The 16,851-nt window shown below is 37.0% G+C and overlaps 1 long non-coding RNA gene across 1 annotated transcript in view; it reads right to left on the minus strand.

Annotated features, from left to right (window-relative positions):
* Nucleotides 1–240: 240 nt before the first annotated feature.
* The window catches only part of LOC122176674, a 72,333-nt gene continuing 55,722 nt past the window's right edge, over nt 241–16,851 (minus strand). Inside the window, exon 3 of the long non-coding RNA XR_006177807.1 lies at nt 241–258. This is a non-coding gene — a long non-coding RNA (uncharacterized LOC122176674). The remainder of the gene's footprint in view (nt 259–16,851) is intronic.

The following is a 16,851-nucleotide window of genomic DNA, read 5'->3' on the forward strand; positions in this document are numbered from 1 at the left end:
ACATGAGCTACAATGGAAGCAACATGGAATGAGAAGAAGGCAATGGCACGTGTACCAGGGCACTGACCCTGAGCAATCATTCTCGATGTGTATTTGCAAGCCCTAAACAATTTAGCTTCATTCTCCACTTCTTACCTATCACAACTATTCAAACTGTACTTACCTTGAGAGCAGGGCGTAAGACTTAGTCTGTGTCTGTAACTGAACGAGGCCATGCACAAGGATTATCTTTATTCTGATGTGGGTCTGCAGGCAGTACTGCAATATGAACAAATAATATCAATAATAAGTGTACTGATATTGTAAATAAATATAATAAATATACTTATTCATCGATGACCTATTCTGCGTGATCAGTACTGCCATGGAATGGTCAATGCCATAAATGCCAAAGGAAAATGAAAGCCTCCCTAGCTGACTTTTAAGTTCAAACTAAACTCTTTGAGAACTTGGTTTAGAACACAGAACTCTTTTTCTGATGTGTTAAGATAGTTATGGTATGAAAAACAGCCATTAAGGTCTACAAATAGTTTGGAGTTGAAATGAATTCAGCATTTTGTTCATTTGACGTGGCAGAAATTATCCTCTCTCACACTATCACCTAAGATTTAATATTTTTCCACTGTAGAGAAGCTGCTGTTACAGGTATATTTAATATTTTTTTCTAATAGTTTATGAGAGACAATGTTTTGACTATTTTTTTTTCTATGTTTTGCTTACAATAAATGAAACTTTAAAGTCTAATGAAATAATGCTAAATGCACTAGTCCTAGAGGGTCAAATGATTAGAAATAACAGATTACTGACTACTTAGGTTGTCACTTCCCCAAATGTAATAAAGACATTGACCTAGTCCTCCTTTGCACTCAAATGCAAACCAAAACAGAATACAATTGGTATTGTCTTCCCATAGGACAACAGCAATTTTAATTACTTGCAATCATAAGATCATGCCTCTGTCTTTCTAGATTCATAGCCCACCGTATTCCAAAGCTGCTACATGAATCTGAAATATCAAGGGAAATGCAATTCTCCATTTACAGCAGCTTATGTTTTGTTTGTTACTTAGACTTGTGTCTTGTATCAGGTCAGTCCATGCAAAAAGCATTCACGCAGCAACCAGCATGTCCAGCACCATTACCTTTGGGCACATTTACTCCAATCTGCCAACAGCTCATTTTGTAAATTCACTGCACTGAGTCTTAAGCCTCTCATAAGAGCTGTGTCAGGAAAGTGACCTCCCACTAATCACAGAGAGCCATTTTCCAATAAATAGCTAGGGCTGAGTGGGCACTTGCAGATAAACCCTAACCAGTACAACCTATGTGCATAGTATTCTCTTTCTCCCCTTAATGGATACATTTGTACACATGCATTTACATCCTTAGTAACAACCAATACACCTTTTTTATTCTTTTTTTTCTTTCCTCTTTTTTTTTCCATTTTGGTTAAAATTCTGTCTTTTCAGAAATTGTATATTTCCAAGTAAAGCATTCCTTCCATGGGACCAAGCATAAAAGGTACAAATCCTTTGTGGTATAAATCAGCAGAAGTCTGCTGACTTAATGGAGCAGAGTTGATTTACACCACCTCAAGATCTGCCAGCAAACATCTGAAATACAAAACATGTCTTTTTGATTTTTCTTTTTTCTTTAAGCCATTCCATTTTTATTACCATTTGAAAGAAACACTAAAGTGTTTACTTGTCAAGAAGACAAAATATTTTCTGGCAAACCTCATCCCATTCATTCCCTTAAGTTCTAAAGTGATCGTCAGCATGGCAGAGGTCATCTTTCTCCCAGTACTGAGCCCCAGTTTCAGTGCAGACACATCAATTAATGAATGGAGGAAGAGGAGCCCCTCCAGCACTGCAGAGGAGATGTGCATGCCTGGGAGCCAGCCTGGGCGCTGCTGCAGCAAGAGGCACTGCCCTGACACGCAGCGCCCTCCTGCCTTCCTTTGTTCTGGCAGCAGTGATTGCTGTCCCATGTTATTCATGTCGAAATCAGATCCAGCAGGAATGTTAAAATGCCACTGCCCAGTTAGGCTGCCAAATCCTCACAACTCCTAAGTGCCTTCTGGGTTTTTTTGCAATATGCAGAGATGGTACAGCCAGCACAAGTGAGTGTACAGAGAATGGTGAGAAAATGGCATGAATTGCTACCCATGTCAGACTCTAAAGAATAGCATTTGTGTAGAGATTCATCAGAACCTGTTTGTCAGTTTCGAGGATTGAGATTCTAGGGCTATTTTAAGAGATTAGGAAATGAATGGAATTTTTAACACTTTTTTCTGTACAAAGCAGAAAAAAAGACTACAATTTAAAAGACTTATATACTCTTATTCTCTTCCAAGAATGGTCTCTACGTTTTACTTTTAAATAAAATTATAAATAGCTTCTGCTAAAAAGTGATGCATTTTTAAGGTAAATGCTACTTTCATTAAATATTGATAAAGGCAGGAGATAATAAAATAAATCTCTGTCAGCTACTTTGAAATCTATTACCTGAAATCCCAAGCTGTCAGCTGTGCTAAGTATGTATTATAGCTCCAGAAATGCCAGTGCAGCTGTGACACAAATTTAAAATTTGACCTGCTGTGTACATATTAATATACATCAACACCTAATGAAATCTAAAGTACTTCAGAATCTTTATCCTGTGCTTACAATTTGTCACGTTATGAACAAATGAAATTTAATGTTAATTTAAATATATATATATTCAGGATTGATTGGCTTAAAATTTCCACCATCTCCCATTTCACTGTTGCAACGATCTTTTATGCAAAAGCGCACAAATACCAGGATGAAGTGAAGCTACCTGCAGTAAGAGGATTTGTGCACAAGGAATTCTAGAAGTGTGAGTGCTGGGAATGATGAGCACATGCTGTGTCAGCCCATCTCTGATCTCCATACTAGATCTTCTGTTTTTGCCACTGTTCTGTAGAAGGGGAGCAGAGACTCAGCAGAATCCATTGCTGAATCAGATGTCATGGAGGCAGAGATGGTGAGGCAGAAAGTTAAACCCAGATTTTCCAACTCCCATATTCATACTACTGGATTATCATTCTCCTTCTTGCACATTGGAATGAAATTGTTCTTTTTTAAGCAAATCATTGCACGGTGCTCTTCAATATGCTATTGTCTGGTCCTTCATTTATCTAGGAGTACTGCAAGCATATTCTGTCCCAGCTAGAGCAAAAATATCTTCTAACATCCTTTGCTATGTGTGACTTGTGGGGGAGGGATAAAGATTGGAATGGTGATGCTCCATCTCAGAAATAAAGTACCATTTTAGGAAGGAAAATTATTCAACTTGTTCATTAGAAATGAGATCATGGAAATCAGTAGCGTAAAAATTAAATAATTTTCTCCTTCAGTGAGACACAAGTGTCCAGAGCAAGATGCACAGAATTTTTGTTGTTAGACGGTTTTGTTGTTGACCAGAAAAACATTATGTTATCAATATTGTTTCTGTGTGGATCACAGAACTGACAGATTATGTGTCTGTGACTTCCACCAGATTCCTAAAGCTGATCAAGACACAGTGTGACATGTCACCTCCTGGACCTACAAGTGTCTTCCTTGCTGCAGCACACCATGCCCCTGCAGCAAGAAGAGCCATGCTGACAGATTGGTTCTCAGCCTATTGAGAATGTGCAAGAAAAGGATAAAGACAAAAAATGTTACCAATAAGTGAATGGCAGAAATCTGTGTTGATCTAAGAAAATATTTTTTGGCAAGTTGTAAACTAGCTCAACCAGGGAAATGTCTATTATAATAATGCTTGGAAAATGCCAAACAAGTATAAAGTCAAAACATGCATTTCTTCTCAAAACACAAAAGGAATAAATGGCCCAGTCCTGCTGATTTAAAAGGAACTGCTAATAGCTTTAACCATATGTTCAGAATCTAATTCATCCTGTGTCATTCTGTTCTGTGCTCTGCTTCTTATTTCTGTGCAATCCGTAAGATTTCAGTGCAAGATACAAATCACCATCACGCATCACAAATTAGATGAAAATACAGGCAATAATTTCTATCTTAGGCTCTGAGTACAGTACATTTACTGGTCTGAATCACTCAGGGAATGTTTGTGAGGTTTTACTTGTTCAGAAGGATAAACACCCAGATCATGCTCCCAGTGCACAGCTCTGCCAATGCACCATCGCTCTGATTTGTAATGCTGATTGGCTGTTTCAAGCTAAACCTCAACGCACTTCTCTCCCTTAGAACTGCTCCGCCAATCTCATGTTCAATCTACAGCTCCATTTGGAGCCTGCTGATTACTCTCTGTCAAAATTCATGGCAGTTTTGTGAAAGGACAGACACTAATTTCCAAAGTTTCCATCCTGCAGAAATGTTTCATTTTCAAAACTGTAGCATCAAGTGATGAAGGAAAGCGCAAAGCTACTTTCTATTTTGCATAGGAACCAAGTTTCCACTGAACAAGCATTCTCCAAATGAAAGACTGACTTCTTCAAAAAAATTTAAGCAGGCTTTAAAGGCCTAGGCACTGCACAGCTGCTATGACAGCATCTGCAGCACGTCCTACTCTATTTATATCGTGTATTCCATTATAATGCTCTGAAACTGTATTTTAGTCTGATTTTCTTCTCCCTCAGTTGGTAAGAACCACAGGATGGCTCCCTAGAAGCCAGTGGCTGTGGATACAGAGCGAGTGTGAAGTCAGTCAAAACTTTTCCTCCTGTCTAATTCCAAATGGGAGCAGTGCCTGTTAGCTGGTGGTAGCTGTTTGCTTGTGACTGTTACTGCACCACAGACAGCTCACTAATGGCCCGTTATGAGATGGAAAAAGTATTTAGCAATAGACTATTTATTTTGTGTGCACATGCAGGGAACAGAATGGTACAAAACACTTATTTTCTACGTGTCTTAATGCAATGGAGGCAGATTGCTTTTACTGTATTTGCATTTCCATATCAATTATTGTCTGGCTTTGTTTGTAAACAATATTCAGAAGAACTGAATAGCAGAGTACCACATAATGGAAGGAAAACCAGACTGAACAGAAGTATTGAAAACAAAGCCTTACGCAGAGCAAAAAAGAGAAAGCTGCTTAAGGCACAGCATGTATTGTTTTAAACATAACAGATGAGTTTCACAGAATGCCGTATGATTTAGTCTATCTACCTGAAGAAACTGCAATGCTTTACGTGCCAAAACTCTGTCAGTACCTATATTGTGTGCACACAGAGCTTTTTGCCATGGTTACAGTGCTAACTGTACTTCCAGCCCCTGTCAGTTAGAACTGCATTGAGTGCTTTTTGTCTGAAGCATCCCTTGAGCATGAAGAAACGTCTGACCAAGCAGTGCTGTGGCAATACACAGGTGAAGAAGCACAATGGCTTCTTTTCACCAATTGTCTGAGAATTACATTTTTCTGGTGGTTTGTCCCTTTTAAAAAACATGACCAGCACCACCAAACAAGGTGATGCAGTGATACTGAAGCAAAACAGTACTGAGCCTCTTCTGTCCTCCAAAATCAGATTTTATTTTTATACTTTCTCACTTCACTGAAGGTCTAACTGTTGCAGGAGCTGCTGTTGACTCTTAGCATTTCCAATTCCTTGCCAGCTGTGTATTTCAAGTATATTTTAAACTTCGAGCTAACGTCATTTTCTAGTAGAATGGGTAGAAAATTATTCTACAAAGGGGCATCAGTACAGGACAATTCCACCGTATGGCAGAACAGCCTGATCAATACAATTATTACAGTGGTGTACTTGGTGTATTTTTTCCTGAGACATGCACTTTTAATATCAACTTAAAACAGAAAGAAAATACATTAGTTTTGAAGACATTTAATTTTCTTTGCAAAAAGAAATAAATAAAATTACAAACACATTTATCTTCTTTTCCTTCTGTATCGAGCTCAGACATTTCTATTAAAAAATGATGGTTTTCCTGAATGGTGGCATAATTAATCAATTTCTGTTATAATTTGACAATACATTTATCCTTCCGTGGAAAAAAAAAATCAACATAGGAAAGAAAAAACCATATTGCATTTTGCACTTTAAAACATTGTTTATTTTTAATGAATGTTGTAATGTTCTACTAAATTCAGAAAATGGGGAAATAATTGCTCCTTGATAAATAAATAAACAGTAAGAAATAGAAGATGTGTGTCTCCGCTGGAAACACAGATTAGTAACCAGGCTTCTTTCAAAGAACACAGAAGAGAAAAAGAAGATCGAGATGTATGGTATTCTGTTAGAAAGTCTGAATATCTGGGGGCATCATCATTGAAGCACAGAGCTAGCAAGGAGTTCAGAAATGCTCTCCCTGACTATTAAACGTAACCAAAATTAACAACAAGGTTGATCCAATTCCACCAGTGCAATTCTAACTGCAAAGATCTTTTCCTGTAAATCACTTTAATTGTGGATCACTGCAAGTTAAGTACCGTATTTTAGAAAGAGCATTCTGTAAGAGCATTTCAAATCACTGGAAAGTGGTCTGTTATTTTATACACCTTTCAACTTACATTCCATAGTTTGTATCTGGATATTCATTATTCAGCAGATTTTCAAGAAAACCATTAATGGGATACATTCTTCCTTTAGTGTGCTGGAGAAGTAACACATAGTAGCCACCTTCTATCAGATGCATTGCTCTACAAGCAGATTAATATCTGCTTGACAATGCATATTAAGAACAAGCTTAGAAGCAATTGCATTGTCTGAAGTTTAATGAAATCTTTAAAATTGAGGTCTAAAGATCATTGCAATTATTTCCTATCGTCTGTTTTTACAAGAGCTGCAAAGGCAAAACAGGAAGACAGGAGCTTATCTCACAATTAACCTTTTGTACTAAACTGTGTTAAAAGTCTGCAGAAAGGAGAAAATTCACTCTTAAGCATTCTGAGAACATTTATGTCGTCCTCTGTGTTTAACAGGGCTGTTCTGCTGTCACTTAAAGGACGCGATACCTCAGTGCGACACCTGGCAGGCAGCAGAAATGAGCCAAGGCTGCTGTGACCAACCTGCCTGCAATAACAACACCTGGTGGAAACCCACGTGCTGCTTTTCGGTTAGATACGCAATTGACTTTGGGGCTCAACGGCAGCTTTCTGCTGTTCAGTTCTTCATGACCTATGGAAGAAGTTATTTGTTTTCAATAGCACTACCAGGCCTTTGAGCACTGCTCAAGAGAAAACACGTCTTACCCAATGTTTGCTAACAAAGTTAATTTGTGGAACATTTAAACCTTTGCTGGGCTTCTGCCACTTTATTTTCCACTTGCCACACTCCATCATTAAAACTTATTTTTTTTTCCTGTGGAACTTGCTCATTTCAGAGCAAAAAATAATTGGGGAAAATGTAAAATGCATAAATGGATGGAGGGAGACTCATACAGCCAATGTCTACTGAAGATTTGAGAAAACTTGTCCCCTGTCGTCATAAAAAATGAGATCCTCAATATTACAAAATCCCTAAAGAAATAAATAAATGAATACATAAATATCTGTCCTTCAATTACGAGAAGTCCTGTAGCTTTTATTTTCTATATACTTTCTTTGCTTTTTCTATTTTTCTATGCTGGATGTCACAGCACGGCAGATCCTGTGACCATTTAATCCACTACAAAAAAAGTTTTCAGATAATTGGCAATGCAGGTGGGATATGTGTAAATCAGAGAAATTCAAATAATTAATTGCATAAATAGGCAGATGTAAATAAATAATCACAGCAATACGTTTTCAGCAAACAACGAAAATGTGTGTTCTAACTCAGACCTTTGGAACAAAACCAAATAAAACAAAATTATAATTTTAGGACAAACGTAAACAGCTCTGTTCTTTATAGGTTAGTGATAGCATAAACTAAAAGCTATAAGCTTTTATAAGCTTAGCTTTTAGAGATGAGATGTAACTTCCAGCTTCCCCAAAATACTAACAGAACTGTACATCTTTTTTGAAAGTCATCTTTTCAAGCTGTAGCTTTCTGGGGTTTTCCATCCTCTGAAAGAAACTGGAAAACACAGCAATCTCCTCTTCAGAAATTCAAAACAGACAAATAATACACCCAGTGATAATAAGATAATAAAGTCAATTTTTATTGTAAGAACTTTCATGTCCACAAAACCCTTTTATAATGCAGGAAATTAGATCCTTACAGTGCTGCCTAAAGATGCATGTAAGCCATGGCAGCGCCACCGAACACACTGCTCTTACTTGATATATACAAGACAAGAGCAATAGCAATGGAAAATACCATCTTTTGATGCCAAGTACCAACGAGAAGAACAGTGGCTAGCTTCCTATTGGCTGAGGTAAAGCAGAGAGAATCTGTCACCAAGAAAAAAAAAAGGGGGGGATACTAGATAGAGGGAAGAAGGATAGAGAGATCAAAGTAACCTAGGGATAAATCCTATCTTCAAGATGAGTTCATGCTGCTAATTTTGATAGTCTTACAAAGCCAGCACGGATATTAGAAACTGATGCAACAACACTCTAGAAGTGCAAGGTGTCTATTCACACAGATGGGATACAAGAGTTAAATATTTATTAAAACCAGAAATCTTAAATTTGTTTTGTAACACTTGCAGCCAATTGAGTATGAACTGAGAAAATATACTGGTACTACAACAACCTGCAGTGCCTCAGTACCTGAAAGACAACTCTTAAATGCAAGCTCATACACTAAAAAGTGTAATGTTTAATCATGAGATATAAATCAGTGGCAGCTTCATTTTCCACAGAATAGATCCTGGTCTGCCTCAGACTTTGAACTGGATTGTCTTACAGTTATTCCTAATTTCCTAGTGAAATAACACTGTGCCAGTCTCTACAGAGGTCTCTACAGAGCCCAGCCATTTTGTTCTCTGCTTGTGAGGAGTCACAGTACAGATGGTAAAGCACCTGAAACACATTTTCAATCTCATCTGTTTCCTGATCAGGCTCTATGAAGTAATCTTCCTTTCCACTTCATCAGTTGTTTCATTAATCAGCAGTTCAACCAAATACAGTAATAGATGGATTACAGTTCTTTGGTCACCTTGTACCATCAATAAATGTTCAGTAAACATCATAATTTTGAATGTAACCCTGATTCCTTATTGCATTTAGAGAGCATTTAATTAATACCTAGCTTTCAAATGATGTCATTAAATTATCTTCTACAACCTAATGTATTAGTAATGTAAATTAAAAAAAAAAAAGTATTAAATTATACCACTGGTTCAATTTAATTTTCCAATCCAAGGAAATATATATGTATAGCTTGACATCTGTACACAGTAAGTTGGTAGATTTCTATTTTTCTACTTTTAAAGGCAAAGAATCCTCCACAATTAAGGTAGCTTCACTGGGATCTCTGCAGAGGGAAGGTTTTGATTTTACTCTGAGTTTTCTGATACTGTTAAACAAAGTTTCTGTCTGCCAGCTTCAAGTCCTAGAGAAACTGCACTTGGACACAACAGGTTACTCCACTGCTGTGGACAGCTGACTTACTCACTGTTTTCCTAAGCTGCAGACACTCTTTTCCAGCAGTGGTTTCAGGGAACCAGTGAAGTCCATAGCCACACAGTTTGAGACAGACCAGCTTCACATCTACTATTCAGGCTGCAATCCAATATGTCTTTCCCTGGAAATCCATAGCCATGAATCATTGATTCCAAGTGGCTTTAAACAAGACGTAAGGCCATATAGCAAACTAGCTATAGTATATGCTAGCTAAGTGCCAAAGTTCCTCTTCTGCCTAGGTGTTTGATTGACAGTGAGTTGATGGACAGTGAGCATTTATTTGAATTACCAATTCTGGATTCAAATAATTAATTGCATAAATAGCCAGATGTAAATAAATAATCACAGCAATACGTTTTCAGCAAACAATGAAAACAAATTGGTTCTGAAAGTGAACTTAAGGAATTACTGTTGTTACAGACGCTTCCTTTTCATGCAATATTTACCTTCTCCACCAATGCTTGCAAAGAGCAAATTGCATATATTATGTATCACTTTTGATTTCCATGTGAAACATTTTATGGTCTTTCCCTTCCTAAATGTATTGTTTGGAATGAATTAATTAATGCCTAACAGTCTGAAAATGTTTTGTTCATTGTTTTTCTGAATATACCCTGATCAGCATTGGCTATAAACATACTTGTAATTCATACAAAGAAATAATTCCTGCAAGTCTTAGACAAAGTTCTTGGGGAAGACAGCTATCATTAGACAAAAAATGAAGTGGGTTTGTTTTTTGTCTGTTTCTGCTGTTTCTAACCCATAGCTTAAGAAAATAAATTAAAGCAAATGAGAGAGGGGCAGTGGGAGAGAGTGATCTGTACAGCAATACAGGGAAAACATTCTCTACTCTTACACATATGATGGACACAGAAGAAACTCCTAGATACATTACAGATGTTCCTATGCCACGTCCGAGCACACATTAACCACTAACCAGTAAAGAATCTCCTTCATTCTGCCAGAGCAATTTTCATATAGCCAGAAGTATTGACTCTGTATCCATCATTTTAAAATATGGCTTCTGTGGTTTCTTGTTTCATCAGTCAAAGTATTAACTTTGAAGCCATAAAGATCCAGCATTCCATTGCCATTCTGATAGCATCCACATATCCAGTATCCTAAAAACTAAAAGAGCAATCAATCTTACCAGCAAAAAATCCGTAGTGTATCCATTAGAAAATCATTTCATAAACTAAATTTTCCGAAATGAACAACGTGAAAATCTTTTATGAATGGCTCTCACTATAAAATATGCCACATAATTTCTTTCAGGAATAATTCTAAGATAGTGTCCAGGTTCAGACTAGTATTTACATGGAAAATGGTGTTGACTCAGTGGTGAAAGCTCAGTGAAAATTCAGTTTAATTTGAAATAGAATTCTGCTTTATCCAACTAGAAAATCAGTAGGCAGCTGCAGTAAGGCTCAGAGTGAGAGAAATGAAATTGAAAACTGTGCTTTGAGTAAAATTTGCACTGCGCAGGAAAGCCTGTTCCATAGGACAGAGGGACATCGGCTCTTCAAAACCCTTCACACCCAGGGAAGAAGTGCTGCCTTCCTGCTATGAACCAAGCTTTATGGGATTAGCAAACCAGCTACCTTAGTGTTCAGCAACGAGGAGTTCTGGTTGGGATGTAACAGGTGAAGTTAACTATTAAAAATGTGGAGAGCTGTAAGATAACTTAGATCATGAATCCCAATATTTAACTTACGTATCAACCTACTTGACAGAAAGAAAATAATAGTTTAGATATTTGAAGCCCATCAGGGAGTGCCAAGTGCCCGATTACATGGCAATTCCTAGGCAACACCGATGTCACACTGCTAAACTCCATCCAGAATTTCTCTGACTGGTGCTGGCAAGTTTTCAGAAAATTGTCTAGTGCCTTGCTTTGCCACGTATTGGTACCAAGAACTGAGATTTCTTTGTGGTATGAGAACGATATTTCACTCATGATCTTCAGAAAAAATAGACTTCTATCAGTAGAAGCTGAAGTTACAAGGTCACGACAATTTAGAAATGATTTCAGTTATATTTCCTAGGGTCAAAGTGTTTCTTTTGTGATGTTGTCCTACTAACCTTTAAAGAAATCATACATCTGCAAGGGTAGAAGAAATAGCTTGAGGAGAGGACAAGTAGCCATGAGTTTATGTATTATTTATGGATCTGCTTCTCAAAATAATGGAACTGGAAAAAATAACATGTTCTCTGCCTGAGGTTTTTCATCAGTAATAATACATCAGGTTTAATAATACCAACCCAACAGTGCTGTAAGATTCAATTGACTCCCATTTAAAAAAAAAGGGATTGGGTAGCTTTGGGTGAATACCTCCATTAAAGTCAAGCATTTTGCTCCTGGTGTAAGTCTGCATGCAAGCTGTTTGTTCTATACAGACACAATACAGGCTAAAGCTACGTGCCACAATGCCATTTCAGCATCAAGTTTTCTTTGAATTTTTAACTGCAATCAATTGCCCAAGTATGTGCCCTACGTCCAGCACATATACCAGCATACAGCCCAAAAGCATAACTCAAAAATGAAGGTTATTTACAAATATATGCATACAATCCTATGAATGCTGCTACTGATTACCTCAAAAGGGACAATTGTCAACCAAGAAAACAGACATCGGCCATGAGGAAAGCTGATGTTATTGATGCTATGCCTTTGGGCAAGAAAAAGAGGTTATTCATCTTTCAGTGAGCCTCAGGTGTCTGGCTTGAAGCACAGGACAGAAAAGGGAGAAAATTTTCATTACTATTTTACACAATGCATTACATCTCAGCTGAAAATGGTCAGTGGAATTGAAACAAATCACAGCTACTCCTTCCTGTAATGCATATTTTTACTATCTAATTGAAACCAATGTAAACCACGGCTTTTGCAGAAGGAAAAATAATTTAGGCTTGGGAAATTACTTTTTTGGGTTGTATGAAATAAAAGTGTGAATCTTTCCCAAGGAAAATGGATGTATACACGGAAAAATCATGCCAAAATATTGCCAGTTCATTAAGAGATCACTTTAGAGATACTTTACAATTCACTAGGTAACTGTTCTTGAAAGAGAGCAGTGCTGAAAGGCCTTAGAGTCTTCAGTATTCCAAAAAGCACTTGAGCTCTTGGATTCTTAGAGAAAATGCCTGTCATGCTCAATATACTTAAGATTTCAGAAGAAAGCACAATGCATCATTCAATCTCTAGCAATTCTGTTTTGTTCTGACTATAAAATGGTCAAATCAAAAGACTTGACATGACAATTGTTAATTTTGGCAAATAATTTGCTACTACACATATCAGATTTCAGCATAATAAGTACTGCTTATGAATGCAAATGCTCCAACCCCAAGATTTTGTAGGTAATTTTTTTTTTTAAAAGACCTTAAGAAAAACAGAAGAAACTGACTGATCCAGCTGCTTGACCGAACTCCTAAACAGAAAACTTCAGAAGCTTAAAGCGAATATAAAGCTATTTTTGAACTAAAGATCAACACTAAAAATGCTGAGAAGTAAAATTTGAATTTGGCAAGAACACTAATGTCTAAAGATTCCTAACTAAGCAAGAATTTTAACATTAAAAGATAAAATAGATGGAAAAGAACGTATCTGTTCATCTGAACTTCCACTGAGTGAGCAGGAAAATGATTTATTGAACTTCTCCACCTTCTTAGATTATGGAATATCTATAAGTAGTGTTTGATCTTGGTGAAAGAGAATCCACTTGAAACAGAGGAAGATATTCTTCCTGTATTGATTGATCTTAAACAGCTGTCAGCGACGTTTCCATTCTCCACACCCCTGAAATCATTTACCAGCTGGACCATCCAGCATTTGTCGGCCTCAGCTGGATTTCATGCGCAATCAGCAGGAATTGTTCCAGCGAGCTCCCGCAGCTCCCAGCAAACCCATTGGCAGACAACAGTTTCTGGTGTCAAATCAGTACTTAACAGTATTCAGTATCGAAGTATTCTACTTTTCATTCTGAAAAAATTCTACTTGATTCGGTAAGGGCGCTCAGAGTAATGTTTGCCAGTTGTTAAGCACAAAAAAGGAACCAAAAGGATATAAAATAACGCGTGAAATCATTTTAAGACAAATAATTTCTGAAATAAATATATGGGAATCTACTTGGGCACCTGATGAAAAAGAAATCCGTGTTGCAATAGGGCATTTCAGAACAGAAGGGGTATTTAAAGTCACATCCTTATTCAGGAGATTCTCTCTGATGCTATTGAATCTTAATCAATTGAATCTGATTTCAAAAAGGATTAAATAAATGGAAAATTTTGTGCAATTTCTCAGTAAGTGGATCATATTTCACAAATATCTCTAATAAATAATTATTTATTGGGAATACATATTTTCCTCCTTCTCAAACCACAAAATACTTTGCATACAAATCTACAATATACTGTCCATGCAACTTTATTACAGTGTATTGCTGTCCACCAAAGCAATCTGCTTTTCTGAGAAGCACATTTTCAGTAGCAGACATCATCTGCTGTTCTGAAAAATAATGGCATTTTCTTTCTTCTGTACACATTAGGAGGTATAAAGACTTTGAAACAAACAGTCATTCCCAAAAGTGAAAGGCATACAGCCTACTCTGCCATCGTTATCATATCTCTGGAAACAGACACAGTAAAACCCAAGTATTTCCTCTGACTGCACACTGACGGCTCAAGAAAATAGGAGAGTTAAACCTGTGCAACATTCATCACTGTTTTGGCAGTGACTGATTTTACAAAACGATTTTCCCAGTAATATTGCCTCCGACTTTAAGACTACCTAAGAGTTGATCAAAAATTCATTGCAGAATTTCATAACATCTACAGATTCCTATTCTTTCTCAACCCAAACGACTGCCAGGATACAAAGTGAGCTGCTCTGTACCCTGGAATTACTGTGCAACAGAAGTCACAGAAGAGTTAGTGGGTAGGATGTGTGGCCAGAGATTTAGCCAGGCATTTTTTTCCTTTGTTGTTGCACTCATTTGTTTCCTTTGCTGCAGCACTCATGTTCACATACTTGCAAATTCTACTTCTTTCTAATCACCACCACTGATTTTTTGAACAGCTGCTCCAAATGCTATCTTCTGGAGAAGCCCAGTTTCATATCCATGAAGAAATGTGAACATTTGCTAGCCAAAAGGGAAACATGTTTGAAGAAGCAGAAAAGAGATTTTGAAAGTTGAAAGTTAAAACAACTGGAATGAGGCTTAAAGGATAATCCTTGTCAACGCCTCAGTTTCCTTGTACAAATCAGTTGACATCTCTGACACTGCTCATCTGCACCAAAGGAGAGAAGAGGCCCTGCAAGACGACTGACTGAAATGAACTAGAACGGGAACCTGACCATATTCCTCCAGCACCAAATGAGTGCACTAGAGCATAATTAGCAAATGTAAGAACGTTTTCTTCCCAACATTTTATCCTGGATCTCAGATACTCAACCTATTAAAATTTTTATGCAGCTCAATACATTTTCTCAGGTTCAGCAAAAGAGCACATTCATCATTAAAAAGCATCTGTTACTTTTTGTTATCTCAGTTAGTTCTGTTCTTAAAGACTTTGACTCCACCAAACAAAGCCATACATTTCTCCCAGTCCTCAAGAACATTAACAACTCCAGTCAACTTAAAGGGCTCAGGACTGCAGGATCCCCTTCCCATTTAAAACAAAAAAGACAATTTGTGTGCATCCAGCAAGTACAACTGATTAACAAGATGCTATATTAACAGTGCTGGAACAAACGGAGTGAGTTTTAGTATCTTAAGAATTATAAATCAGGCAGGTTAACTCTGAAAATATTATATATTACAACGTAAAGATTTTGGAGTTTTTTTAAGTAACTAGAAAAAGTTGCCTATCTATTGTCATATTTGTGAGCTTAAAATACGATGAAATTTAGCACTGCATGTATTCCCACCCTTTCCCAGATCCACTGCATGACAGGAATCAGAAAATTCCCAAGTACAGTTCTCCTTCAACACAATTCTGATTAATGAAGGAAACGTTTACATTGCACTCTGACACCACTACTTGATCCTATCATTCCAAATATTGTAAGAGTGAATCAATATTTTTCACCAGAGAAAGCATCCTTGTTTTCTGTCCTGTCATCTCAGGCAAAACAATTTCATTGCTTTTAGAAGCATTTATTAAGAAATAAAGAATGACTCAATAGCTGAAACTGTTTTCTAGAGTCTATGTATTTGCCTCACACATCCTTGATTAAAGCAATTTGTAACCTATGCGTAAGTTTGAGTGTAATTGAAATGTATGACCTTCAAAATATTATTACATATTGCTGCTGCCAATTTAGAGCATGGGATGAAAAAGCGTTTTGCAGTAAATTGCACTATTATTGCAATCAAAGATTTTAGTTTCAGAAGAAACAAAGGTTTAGAGAAACAGCTGGAATAAATGAGCTGATTCAGATAGGAGGGACTGGATGTGCTATGAATGCAAAGCAGCCCCTGATTGCATAACACTTAAGACAACAGTCATAGAAGTAATTGATTTCGTACCACTTTTAGGTCTCATTTCTCCTTAGTAGACAAAGGCAGTGATGCTATCATTTTGCTTCAACATAAGAAATGACAATTGTTGCTAATCAGTACAGGAGGTCTTGTACAGTTTTTTAGATGTTTAATTTTCTGGATCTCAAACCTCTAAAAGCCTTCAAGTTGCAAACCAACTTCTCCCATAGTTGTACAATTTTTGTTTTCTTGAGACGGATGACTTCAAAGGTTCTCAAATTCAGATTCAACTAGATCTAAAGCCTTTATATTATAGCTACTTGAACAGTTGAAATAAGAATTAAAGCATATGAGGCTCAACTGTGAGTTTGCCATAACTACTGTGGTAAGAATTCCACAGTTCTGGGAAAATTGTCCTTCCCTGCAACAAGCAAACTTCAAAACACAACTGAAGCGATTAAGTTTTCTTCTTTTTCACAATTGAGAGCTGATGATCAGCTTCTAGTTTAACTCCATGCCAGAAGTTCTCTGCATTTGTATGAACAGTTTTAAAAATTAATCAGATTTAATTTGTGCTAGTTCCCTTGGTATTCATGGCTCTGGTATAACAGTCCAACATCAATAAAAACATTTTCCTTGACTCTATTTGTCCCTGGACCAACATTAAGAAGGCAGAGCTGAGTTTACACAGATCTGGGTGGTTTAACTGCATCATATGTTGCAGTACGAACGGTTGAACAGTCTTCTTCCCATACATTTTACACCACATCTGCATTCACTCCTATCCTACTATTAATTCATTTTCTTAATCTATGTCTTGCCAGGTACACCTGCCAGCTTTGATTAAATTGAAATATGAAGCGTTTGATGTCAATGGT

The sequence above is a fragment of the Lagopus leucura genome, unplaced genomic scaffold, assembly GCF_019238085.1.
Source record: "Lagopus leucura isolate 7727_CA_CO unplaced genomic scaffold, USGS_WTPT01 Super-Scaffold_806, whole genome shotgun sequence".
Classification (NCBI taxonomy): domain Eukaryota; kingdom Metazoa; phylum Chordata; class Aves; order Galliformes; family Phasianidae; genus Lagopus; species Lagopus leucura.